Source organism: Hevea brasiliensis, chromosome 1 (assembly GCF_030052815.1).
Source record: "Hevea brasiliensis isolate MT/VB/25A 57/8 chromosome 1, ASM3005281v1, whole genome shotgun sequence".
Taxonomy (NCBI): domain Eukaryota; kingdom Viridiplantae; phylum Streptophyta; class Magnoliopsida; order Malpighiales; family Euphorbiaceae; genus Hevea; species Hevea brasiliensis.
The window spans coordinates 116,355,908-116,367,675 of record NC_079493.1 but is presented as its reverse complement, the minus strand read 5'-3'; the positions used below and the strand labels follow the sequence as shown (position 1 = coordinate 116,367,675).

Sequence of the window (11,768 nt, the reverse complement as noted above, 5' to 3'; positions counted from 1 at the left end):
TCCCCTCAAATCTACTATTGCCAAACATTATGTCACTCTGAAGGTTCCTTCTCCTTTTTATCCCTTAGTAGAAAAGGCAAGCGTACACGCACCTGTACTTTAGAGCAGTTAGGATCGTCCTGATACGGTGTGTCCGCAAGTGCACGAGTCACAGTAGTATAGTTTTAAAAAAAAATGATATCGATCCCACAGGGAATTGTGCTTAAATTGGAAATAAAAGTATAAGCTAATTAGAATGACAAAAATTAAAGATGTAAAATGAAATTTCAAATTAAGACAAAAATTAAAGATGTAAAATGAAATTTGGAATTAAAATTGGTATTTGAGGAATTAAAACTAAATCAATCAATTAACTAAAATTAATTAAACTAGATTACCAAAAATTAATTTGAAATTTCTATTTATGAAATTTGAGAGGAATTAAATCTAAATTCAATGAAAATTAAATTGATTCTAGAGATTGGATTTTCAATATTGTTTGCATGTGGTTTATCCCTAATTTAGCCAAACACATGAGAATTACAATTTTGAGGGAAATCAATTCTTAAATTTTTGAAACCTTTTTCAAGCATTTCAAAGTTGGTTTTCATTAAATCAAACCCTGTTTTCACGGTATTTCAAACCTAACAAAAACCCATTTAAAGCTCTAATTGATTTTTGGAAAGTTCCCCTTAATCCTCTTAGCTTATCTCTAACACCAAGAAAATAAAGTTTATTGCAAGATTATCTATCCCTAATATTCACTTTTCAGTCCATCTATTAAGGATTAAAGCTTAACTTAATGAGGGCCCATTCATCAAGCAAGGCAACAAGCTCACAAGCAATAAATCAAAATGTAACAAATCCCATTTAAATGGCTAAATCAGTTCAAAACCACAATACAAATCAATATTTACAAACCCATCTCTAGAATCTCAATCAACTACTCACAAATCATTGTTTAAAGACAAACCCAAATGAAGAAATGAAGAAATAATGGAAATGTAAGCTCAAGGGTAGAAAAACCCAGAAATATGCAGCAGAATCTGCTGCAGAAAAGTGCAGAAACGTGATCTGCAGCTGCTGAAAAAAGAATGCAGAAAGTGCTCCCTCCTTCTCTTTCTAATCTTGCCAAAAAATGCCTCTCTTGCTCTCTATGAAAAGATAATGATAAAATGAGGCTTTATATAGGCTAAGGGTCTGCCCTAGAATGGGTAAAAGGGGGAAGGTTCCAGAGAAAGTGAGGTAAAAAGCTGGAGTAACGGAAATGCCACGTCAATTATTTCCAGTAAAAATGACATAAGCCGAGTCAGTTGTGTCGTGGGTTGTGTTGCGGGTTGTGTCGCTCTCGGCGTGAATATCTGACGATCGACACAACCTGCGACATAAGCTAACTCGGTTGTGCTGCAGGTTGTGTCGCTCTCGGCCATTTTTTTACTCAACTTCAAAATTTTTGCAATTCGACTTTAATCTTCTCCAAATGGCTACTCTGATCCAAATACATCAAATTTCTCCAAATTTATCCTACAAAACAAATGAATTCCAAAAATTAAACTAAGAAAAGTGAAAATTGCAAAATTGACTAAATATATACTAATATCTATAATAATGGCTATGAACAAGGGTAAATTATATGCAAAAATTACACCTAAATGATGATCTAAAATGCATGCATCAAATTCCCCCATTCTCAAACTCTTGCTTGTCCCCAAGCAAAATTTCATTAAAACTCATTTGGAAGGGAATAGAATCAATCTTTGAAAACACAAAAATCACTAATCCAAACTACCAACTTACCTCTAGCCACCAACATTCCAAGTTCCCACCAGCAAAAGCACAAAGAATGAAGCAAGCACTCTCAACAATTACAGAATAGCTAAGAATTAACCAATCAACCCAAGCAACAAATATCAACCAGCTACAAGAGTCAATTGTGCCAAAACAAACCTAAATGAAATAGATAGCCAATGTGTCTCAAATAGATGGTGAGTAATGTATGGAAGATTATATTGCCAAACCCATATGCAAGCATAAAAGATCTAATTCTACTAATGTAACAAGCATTTTTCAAAGAATCATTAGGTCTTTTTAAGGGTTGTAATGGGGTCTAATAGGGTAAAATTGTGGTTAATAAAGAAAGGGAATAAGGTAAACAAAATATGAGAATAATATTAATCATGAAACTCAAAGTGCATCCATTTTTTTTTTTTTAATCAAGAGGAAAGAAATTCACAATGAATCTCAAGTGCTATCACAATGATTATACAAAGGGACTACTTTTTATTTTATTTTATTTTGATTTTGTATGTGTCCCTATTTCATGTCACGCCCAAAATTACCTTTGGGATATTTTGGTGACCTTTTCAACTTTTCACAATTACTCTAGCACTTTTCAAGATGTTTCAATCCTCCATTTTTTTTTATTTTTTTTTATTTTTATTTTTATATCATTATCATTTTTTTATGCACTTAATTGCTAAAATATTATTCTCATAAATAGGTGGTAGTGTTTAGGTTTAATGGCTCGGTAAATGATTTGGGTTCCAAAGAAATTAGGGAATTAAGGTTCAAGGGAGTTTGCAAGGGTTGAAATGAGATTAAGGTAGGTTAAGGCTAAATGCGAGGTTTAAAATATGAAGGAATGCCTAAATCATATTCTTATCAAATGCAAGTTAAAAATTTCGCTTTGAAAGATCTAAAATGCTTGTTCTAGGAATGGTGAGACGACAATGACCATTTTCTTTCTTAAAGGCTTATCCAGACACTCAAAACTCAAAATAACTAATCAAAATCTGCATACCTAGATGAATGTATTAATTTTCAGCTATTAAATAAGAGAAAGAATAATGCTTAAGACTTTGTACCCAGCTGGAACTTTCATTCCACTAACCATCTAAAGGCAAGTTGGATTGCTTGAATAAGTGGCTTATGGAATTCAAAGACTGGTTTAAAAATTCAAAAATTTTAAATGAATGAATAAAATGCATGAGTGTATAAATGAATAGTGAATCTATATGCAACTAAGTATGCATAACTAAGTGTATGAAACTATATGCAGGTGCATATATGTGAATATGTACAAGTATGAAATAATGAATGAGTATGTCATTATATGCAAGTGAAAAGGAAAAATAATTTTTACAAAAAATTTACCCTCTCCCCCATACTCAGAATGAACATTGTCCTCAATGTTAAAAGAGTGCAAGGAATGGGATAATTGGGTTATATGTGCATAAAGAATTGTTACCCTGTTGCATAAGCGATAGCACAACTTGTGTTGAAAGTGACACAAGCTGAGATAAGAAGTGTTACCTCATTGAAGTGCAGCCAATTTAATTAGATAAAATTTGGACAGCTGCTGCACTCATTGCAAAAGAAACAGTGCAATGGAATCCATTAATTAAATCGATTAATCTCATAAATTTGGAATAGGGAAGTTAAGCGCAGAAAATATAATTATCAAGTGTAAATTCTGAAGGAGCATATTAAAGCAAGTGAGCAATGTACTAAAGACATAAAAGAAAAAAATGTATTTTATGAGGAACTAAAAAAAACTGAATAAGTAAAGGGTTTAAGTAAAACAACACAAGCAAAATAAGTTCAAAATACTAAGTAATTAAGCAAAGAAATTAAAGACATGAAATGTAAATGGAGAATAAAAGCTGGTCAGTCAGGTATGAGAAGTCCTTTGCCCTTGCCATCTTGTGGAGGTGGTGGTGCTTGTGGTGGCTGCTGTGGAGAGATAATGTTCAAAATCAGTGCTTGGTTTGTTTCGATCTTCTCCAGCTTAGCTCGCATGACTTTCAATTCGTCTTGCATTTCAGCACTTCGATCCAAATATATGTCAGCTAAATCTCGTAGTGTCTGAAAATTGACATCCGTCATTTGCCGAAAAGAATAGATCTCATCACTGAGATTCTCCATGAATGTCAAAAGAGTTGCTATGGATGGTCCAGAAGCTGTTGATGAAGCAGGTTGAGCGGCTGGTGGAGCTCGGCGTGAAGGTTGTGTGGAAGGCTGCACAAATGGTCGCTCAGATGCTGAGGAGGAACTAATGGCAGTGGGAGAACCAGGTGGTTTGTCTGTTAGTGCAGGAATCTCATACTGCTTGGTAGCTTCATTTTTGATACAAAATTTTTGGTTGGCTAGATGAGGTCCATCCAAAAATAACAAACCAGTTGGAAGAGCAGGACACTTGTGCATTTGAGGATTAAACCCAAAATAATGTGCAATAGGTGTGACCAAACCTCCAAAGACAATGCTACCAGTACCTCTAGTGGTCTGGCGGATCACATGGCGGCAGAAATAATAACCAGGGGAAGCCTTTTTGCCAGTTTTTGCACACCACAAAAAGAATAGATCATACTGTGACATTGTGCCAACACTGGATCCTCTGCCTAAAATTGTATTTGCAATTAGGCGCTGAAGCAATCTCAAGGCATGATTCTCAATTTTTGAGGCCTTACTATGTCCTGGTTTGAAGTTACCTGCTGAAGGTGCAATTCGCTTCCAAAATTCACACGCATTATAGTCCCATTGGCTAGTAGGTATTTTGAATAGACCATCAGGTGGAAAGCCAAATATATGGTGAAAATTATCCATAGACAGCACCCTATCTTGTCCAAGGCATCTAAATTTGATCGTCAAGTCATTGTCCAAGGCAATTTTATGCTCATTAGTGGACAGGGAGGCCATAAACTCCTGCACTAAAATGGGGTAGACCAGTTCCTGTTTATGTGCGAATCGCACCCAACCTAAAGCATCTAACAGAGTCTGCATTTCATCATAAATCTTCAAGGTTTTAAGTGTAGACACATCCAAATACCGAGTTTGAACCATTTGTCGGGCTGCAACTCTTGCCTTATTTTTCTTCATTTCGGCAGTAGGTAATATCCAATGTGTAGCAAGAGGAGGGGAATGCGAGGTTACCTTTAGATGTACCGGGGCGCTTGACCGTTGATTTCGGAATGCCACGTCGTTCAGCAGGCGCGACGGGCATTGGAGGCGGGATTGGGGGTTGTTGTGTGGCCGGTTCTGGTTGTTTCCGCTTGACGCCGCCCGTCGATTTGTGAGGTTTGATACTTTTCGCCTTTTTCTTCTTGAAGGTGGCGATCGGAGCGTCAGCAGAATGGGCCGGCGATGGGTCGGCGTGCATGGGTGGGGTGGTTTGGGGCTGCGGCGTGTGTGAGGAGTGGGGAGGCGAGTTTTCGAATGATAATGGAGAGTCGGACATGGCGAAATGGAGGGTCTTGATCAGAGAAAGAGAAGTATGGGAAGAATGGCGGCCGGTGAGGATGAAGGCGACGGCGGGAGGGAAGGGTTGTGTCGGGAGTGATGTCGGGAGGGAGAAGAAGGTAGTGGGTTATCGGGTTAGGGCCTTTAGGTTTTGGGTTTTAGTTGGCTGGGTTTTAGGTTTAATTTTGGGCTTGGGTTTATGGTGCGGTTTTAAGGCTTTGGGTTTCTTTGTTGGCCCATTCCGGTGAAGGAGTTTTATCCGGTTATGCATAAGTTGTGCAGTCTGCTGCCCAAAAATGTCCGAATTTCATAGCACCTAAAAAAATTGAAACAAATTAGATTTCAAATGATTAAACCTTTATAACATGAATTCTAATTGTTCAACTTGTTATGTTCATCAAATACTTACACAAAATAATTTTTCAAAGCACCAATTCACACACCCATATTCAAATAATTTTCTTGTTAAACCAAGATGTCAAAATTTGGAAAAATTTTCTCTTAAAAGTAACCAAAAGGGCAATGAATCTAGCAATATGAACCAGCAAATACTCAACAAAAGAGAGATGAAAATTATAAGTGAACAAATTTGAAACTAAAATTTAAAGCCAAAATTTAAAGCTAAAAATAAAATTTTTATTGCTCATTTGCTTGCAATGCATTGTATCCCATTTGCACAAGGAAATTAAAACAATGTTAAACTCTGAATAAGGAGTATAGAAAAGCTTAAAACAAATATATAAAAGAAATAAAGAAAAATTTTGAGTTATGTACAAAAATGCTAAGTTTAGGTCTTTAGCTTGACCATACTCACTCAAAATTTCATGGAGAATGAGAAAGATAGCAAGTTTCTATTTTCTCAATTGGCTCACCAGCTGAATAATGCCTCAACCTTTGCCCATTTACCTTGAAATTACCCGATTTTTCACCAAAGATTTCCACAGCACCATGAGGTAAAACTTTCAAAATTTTAAATGGACCTGACCACCTTGATTTTAATTTTCCTGGAAAAAATTTTAACCTTGAATTGAATAAGAGAACCAAATCTCCTTCTTTAAAGTCCTTTTTCTTAATATGCTTATCATGCCAATTTTTTGTTCTCTCTTTATAGATCCTAGCATTTTCATAAGCATCAAGTCTCAATTCTTCTAATTCATCAAGTTGCAAAAGTCTTCTGTGTCCAGCAGCTTGTAAATCAAAATTGATTGCTCTAATGGCCCAATAAGCTTTGTGTTCTAACTCTACGGGCAAATGGCATGATTTCCCAAAAACTAACCTATAAGGTGTAGTTCCTATGGGGGTTTTAAATGCTGTTCTATATGCCCAAAGAGTGTCATCTAATTTAAGGGACCAATCTTTTCTGGACTTATTGACAGTTTTCTCTAAGATTTGCTTGATTTCTCTATTTGTGATTTCTACTTGGCCATTTGTTTGAGGGTGATATGGTGTGGCAATCCTATGCTTTACCCCATATTTTCTCATCAATTTTTCAAATTGATGGTTGCAAAAATGGCTACCACCATCACTAATTATGGCACGTGGGGCACCAAATTTGGTTAAAACAAATTTTTTCAGAAATTTCACCACAACTTTTGCATCATTGGTAGGTGTAGCAATAGCTTCTACCCATTTAGATATATAGTCCACCCCTACCAAGATATATTTATTCTCATAAGAAGATGGAAATGGCCCCATGAAATCAATTCCCCACACATCAAATAATTCAACTTCTAATATGGACTGTTGGGGCATCTCATCTCTCTTGGAAATGTTGCCTACCCTTTGGCACCTATCACACTTGCTTACAAAATTTCTCACGTGTTTAAACATATTAGGCCAATAGAAACCTGATGTTAAGACCTTTTCAACAGTTTTTGAGACACTAAAATGACCACCATATTCAGAGGAATGACAATGGTAAATAACATCATGTATTTCTTCCTCTGGTATACATCTCCTAATTATTCCATCATTACATCTTCTAAACAAAAGAGGTTCTTCCCAAGAATAAAATTTAACATCATGCAAGAATCTTTTCTTTTGCTGCCAAGATAAATCAGGTGGCAAGACACCACAAGACAAGAAATTCACAATATCAGCAAACCATGGAAGTGCAGAATTCAACACATACAACTGCTCATTCATGAAAAACTCATCAATTGGCACAATTTCATCATCTTTATTTTCAGTTTTTATCCTAGAAAGGTGATCAGCCACCATATTTTCAACACCCTTTTTATCTCTTATTTCCAAATCAAATTCTTGAAGTAATAAAATCCATCTAATCAACCTAGATTTAGCTTCTTTCTTGCTCATTAAGTACCTTATTGCTGCATGATTAGTGAAAACAATTACCTTTGAGTTGACCAAATAAGAACGAAATTTATTGAGTGCAAATACTACCGCAAGGAACTCCTTTTCAGTTGTGGCATAATTAACTTGAGCTTCATCAAGGGTTCGGCTTGCATAGTAAATGGCATAAGGTTTTCTATCTTTTCGCTGGCCAAGGCGGCTCCAACAAAGAAACTCGCTTGCATCACACATGATTTCGAATGGCAAAGTCCAATCTAGGGGTTGCATGATAGGAGCTGTTGTTAAGGCCGTCTTCAACCTGCAAAAAGCAACCATACAATCTTGATTAAAATCAAATTTAACATCATGATTCAAAAGATTTGTTAAGGGTTTAGCAAGTTTAGAAAAATCCTGAATAAATCGCCGGTAAAACCCGGCATGTCCAAGAAAACTCCGCACTCCTTTGACAATGGTTGGAGGGGGCATTTTTTCAATAATTTCTATTTTGGCTCTATCCACTTCAATTCCCCTATTTGAGATCAAATGCCCTAGAACGATCCCCTCTTGGACCATAAAGTGGCATTTCTCCCAATTCAAAACCAGATCATTATCAGCACACCTCTGCAAGATTTTAGACAAATTAGTCAAGCATGAATCAAAATTAGTGCCATATACTGAAAAGTCATCCATGAAGACCTCCATAATTTCTTCAATAAAATCAGAAAAAATGGCCATCATGCACCGTTGAAATGTGCCAGGCGCATTACACAATCCGAATGGCATCCTTCGATAGGCAAAGGTGCCATAGGGACAGGTAAATGTAGTTTTTTCTTGGTCATCAGGATGTATTAGAATTTGAAAGAAACCAGAATATCCATCTAAGTAACAAAAGAATGAATGCTTGGCTAATCTTTCTAACATTTGATCCATAAAGGAAGGGGAAAATGGTCTTTTCTTGTGGCATTGTTCAACTTCCTATAGTCTATGCACATTCTCCAACCTGTAACAGTTCTAGTGGGTATCAATTCATTATTCTTATTTTTAACAACTGTCACCCCACCTTTTTTTGGTACAACATGCACAGGACTAACCCACTCACTGTCAGAAATGGGGTAAATAATTCCAGCAGCTAGTAATTTTAGGATTTCCTTTTTCACAACATCCTTCATTATAGGATTCAATCTTCTTTGGTGTTCAATGGAAGGTTTACTATTTGGCTCAAGGAAAATCCTATGCATACAAACTGTTGGACTAATTCCCTTTATATCATCAATTGCATAACCCAAAACTCTCCTATATTCTCTCAAAACTCTTAACAATTTGTCAATCTCAATGTTAGTCAAACATGCATTAATTATAACAGGATATGTTTCATTGGGTCCAAGAAAAGCATACCTGAGGTTGGAAGGAAGAGTTTTAAGATCTACCTTTGGGGCATCCTCTACCTTTAATGATGGTGGTTTGATCTCCAAATTTTGTACTCCTTCAAGTTGAAAAATTGTGGCTTCAGGATGTGGTGGAGAGCTCTCTAAGTGTTGTGCAAAAGTAGCCATGTTATGATTATCATCATCAATGCTCCCACCATGGACTAAGCAATTTTCAAGTGGGTCTTGTGGGTAGCTTTTTCTGAAATGCTCTTGAACAATCTCATCAATAATGTCTACCCGCAAACAAGACTCGACTTCTTCATGTTTCCTTTTCATGGCTGGATTGATGTTGAATATCATTTGATCATCTCCCACTCTAAGTGTTAGTTTCTCACCCTTTACATCAATTAATGCACCAGTTGTTGCCAAAAAGGGTCTTCCCAATAAGATAGGAACTTTTGTGTCTTCTTCCATATCTAAAATGACAAAGTCCACCGGAATGTAGAATTTCCCAACCTTGATAGGCACATTTTCTAGAATGCCTTCTGGATACTTAATTGAACGGTCAGCCAATGAAAGATACATGTTTGTGGGCTTCAACTCTCCCATATTCAACTTCTCATATATTGAAAGAGGCATTAGGCTGACACTAGCTCCAAGGTCACATAAGGCATTTGCCACACAATTATCACCAATATGACAAGGAATGGAAAACACACCCGGATCTTTGAGTTTGGGAGGTAACTTCTTCTGAATTATAGCACTGCATTGCTCTCCCAAGTTGATGGTGTCATAATCTTCTAGCCTTCTCTTGTTGGAAAGAATCTCCTTCAAAAACTTGGCATAACTTGGCATTTGGGATAGTGCCTCAGTGAATGGCACATTGATATACAACTTTTTTAGCACTTCAAGGAACTTGCCAAATTGTTTGTCTAGCTTGTGCTTGATGAATCTTTGAGGGTAGGGAAGGGTGGGCTTGTAAGGTTCAGGTGGGATGTATGGTTTCTCTCCTTCATCTTGCTCACTTTTGCTTTCTTCTTCTTTTTCATTTTTCTTGCTCTCAACTGAATTTTCTTCTTTTGTGCTCTCTTTTTCTTCTCTCTTGTTTTCACTCTCTTGACCAACTTTTTTACCACTCCTCAAGGTTACAACCTTACATTGTTCATGAGGGTTTTGTGGTTGGCTAGGTAGTTTCCCATAGGAATTGCTTCCTGATGAGCTTGCTTGTTGCGCCAATTGAGTCTCCAACATGCGGTTATGGACTTGTAATTGATCCATGGTTTGTCTCATGTGTTGCATTTCTTCCTCCAATTTGCTATTCATCTTGCTTTGTTCAGCAAAAAATTTCTCCATCATGCTTTCCAAGGTTGGCTTCGGTTCATGAGATGGAAGGGATTGTTGTGCTCTTGCTTGATATCCAGGTTGTGGCTGCCTTGTGGGCTGAAATTGAGGCTGAAATTGAGGTCTATTCTGCTGCACATACTGTTGGTTATGAGCATAGTTTGAGCTTTGGCCTTGTTGAGCAAAAGTTGCTTGTGGTCTCCATGTTGAGTTGTTCACATTAGAGTAAGAATTTCCCATAGGTTTCTGTTGATAACCTCCTGCATAAGCAGCTTGTTCTTGCAAATAATCATCACCATAAGAGTAATCAACTCCACAACTTTGAGTTCCATCTGTGAAGGCAACTTGTTGCATAGTTGTAGGAGTTGAGGTTGTTGCCTTTGTGCAAAAATCACTAAGAAGCTGAGTCAACTGATCAAATCTTGCATTCATGTAGCTAACTGAGTCAAGTTCATAAATCCCAGCTTTCTTTGGCTCAAGTGCTCTAGGATTTCCCCATAAATGGGTATTATGAGCAATCTTCTCTAATAGATCATAGCATTCTTCACTTGTCATTCTCATGAAATCTCCTCCTGCTTGTGAATCAATTGTGTTTCTTATGGCTGGAGTAACTCTGGTGTAGAAATTCTGAACAATCATCCATTTGGGTATTTCATGATGAGTACATTGCCTTTCAAGCTCCTTAAATCTCATCCAAGATTCATACAAAGTTTCATCATCTCTTGGTTTAAAAGCTACCATCAAATTCCTCAAATGAGTAGTTTTCCCAGGTGGGAAAAATTGAGATAGAAAAGCTTGAGATAGCTGCTCCCAAGTAGCTATAATAGCTTGTGGAAGTGAGTCATACCACTCCAATGCTGAATCCCGAAGAGAGAATGGAAATAAGGTGAGCCGAATAACTTCATCTGAAACTCAGTGCCTTTGTGTGCCACATATCATCAAAAATTTCTTCAAATGAGAATGAGGATTTTCAAGTGGACTACCTCCAAATTGTGAATTCTGAACCATTTGAATAAGACCAGTCTTTAACTCAAATTGATTAGCTCCAATAATAGGTCTGTTATCTCTCACATCTGCACATCTAGGAAAAGCATAATCTAACATGGATCTTCTTTGAGGATCATTTTGATTAGCAACTGCATTTTGACCGTTTTGCTCATTTCCTCCATTGTCTCCACCAATAGCTCTATTTTGATTCTCCATATTTTCTATGGTCACCTCTTGCTCAAATCTTTGTTGTTCTTCTTTTTCTGCTTCTTTTCTTCTTTTGTATTCCTTTTTGTTGGCTCGACAGAATTTTTCAATTTCAGGATTGAACAACAATTCAGTATCACTTGTGCTTTTCGATCGTCTCATAAACAAGAAAAGTACCTGAAAAACACAAGGAACAATAGTGAAAATAAAAGAAAATAAAAATTCTAATTAGCTTAAAACAATTAAAATCCAACTTAAAAACAAACAATTCCCCGGCAACGGCTCCAAAAACTTGATACGGTGTGTCCGCAAGTACACGGGTCACAGTAGTATAGTTTTAAAAAAAAATGATATCGATCC

At 36.7% G+C, this 11,768-nt stretch overlaps 1 non-coding gene across 1 annotated transcript; it reads left to right on the top strand.

Moving 5' to 3' along the window:
• Nucleotides 1-10,863: 10,863 nt before the first annotated feature.
• LOC131169980 (small nucleolar RNA R71) lies at nucleotides 10,864-10,970 on the top strand. The gene has a single exon (XR_009140929.1). It is a non-coding gene; the product is annotated as a small nucleolar RNA R71 (small nucleolar RNA).
• The last annotated feature ends 798 nt before the right edge of the window (nucleotides 10,971-11,768 follow it).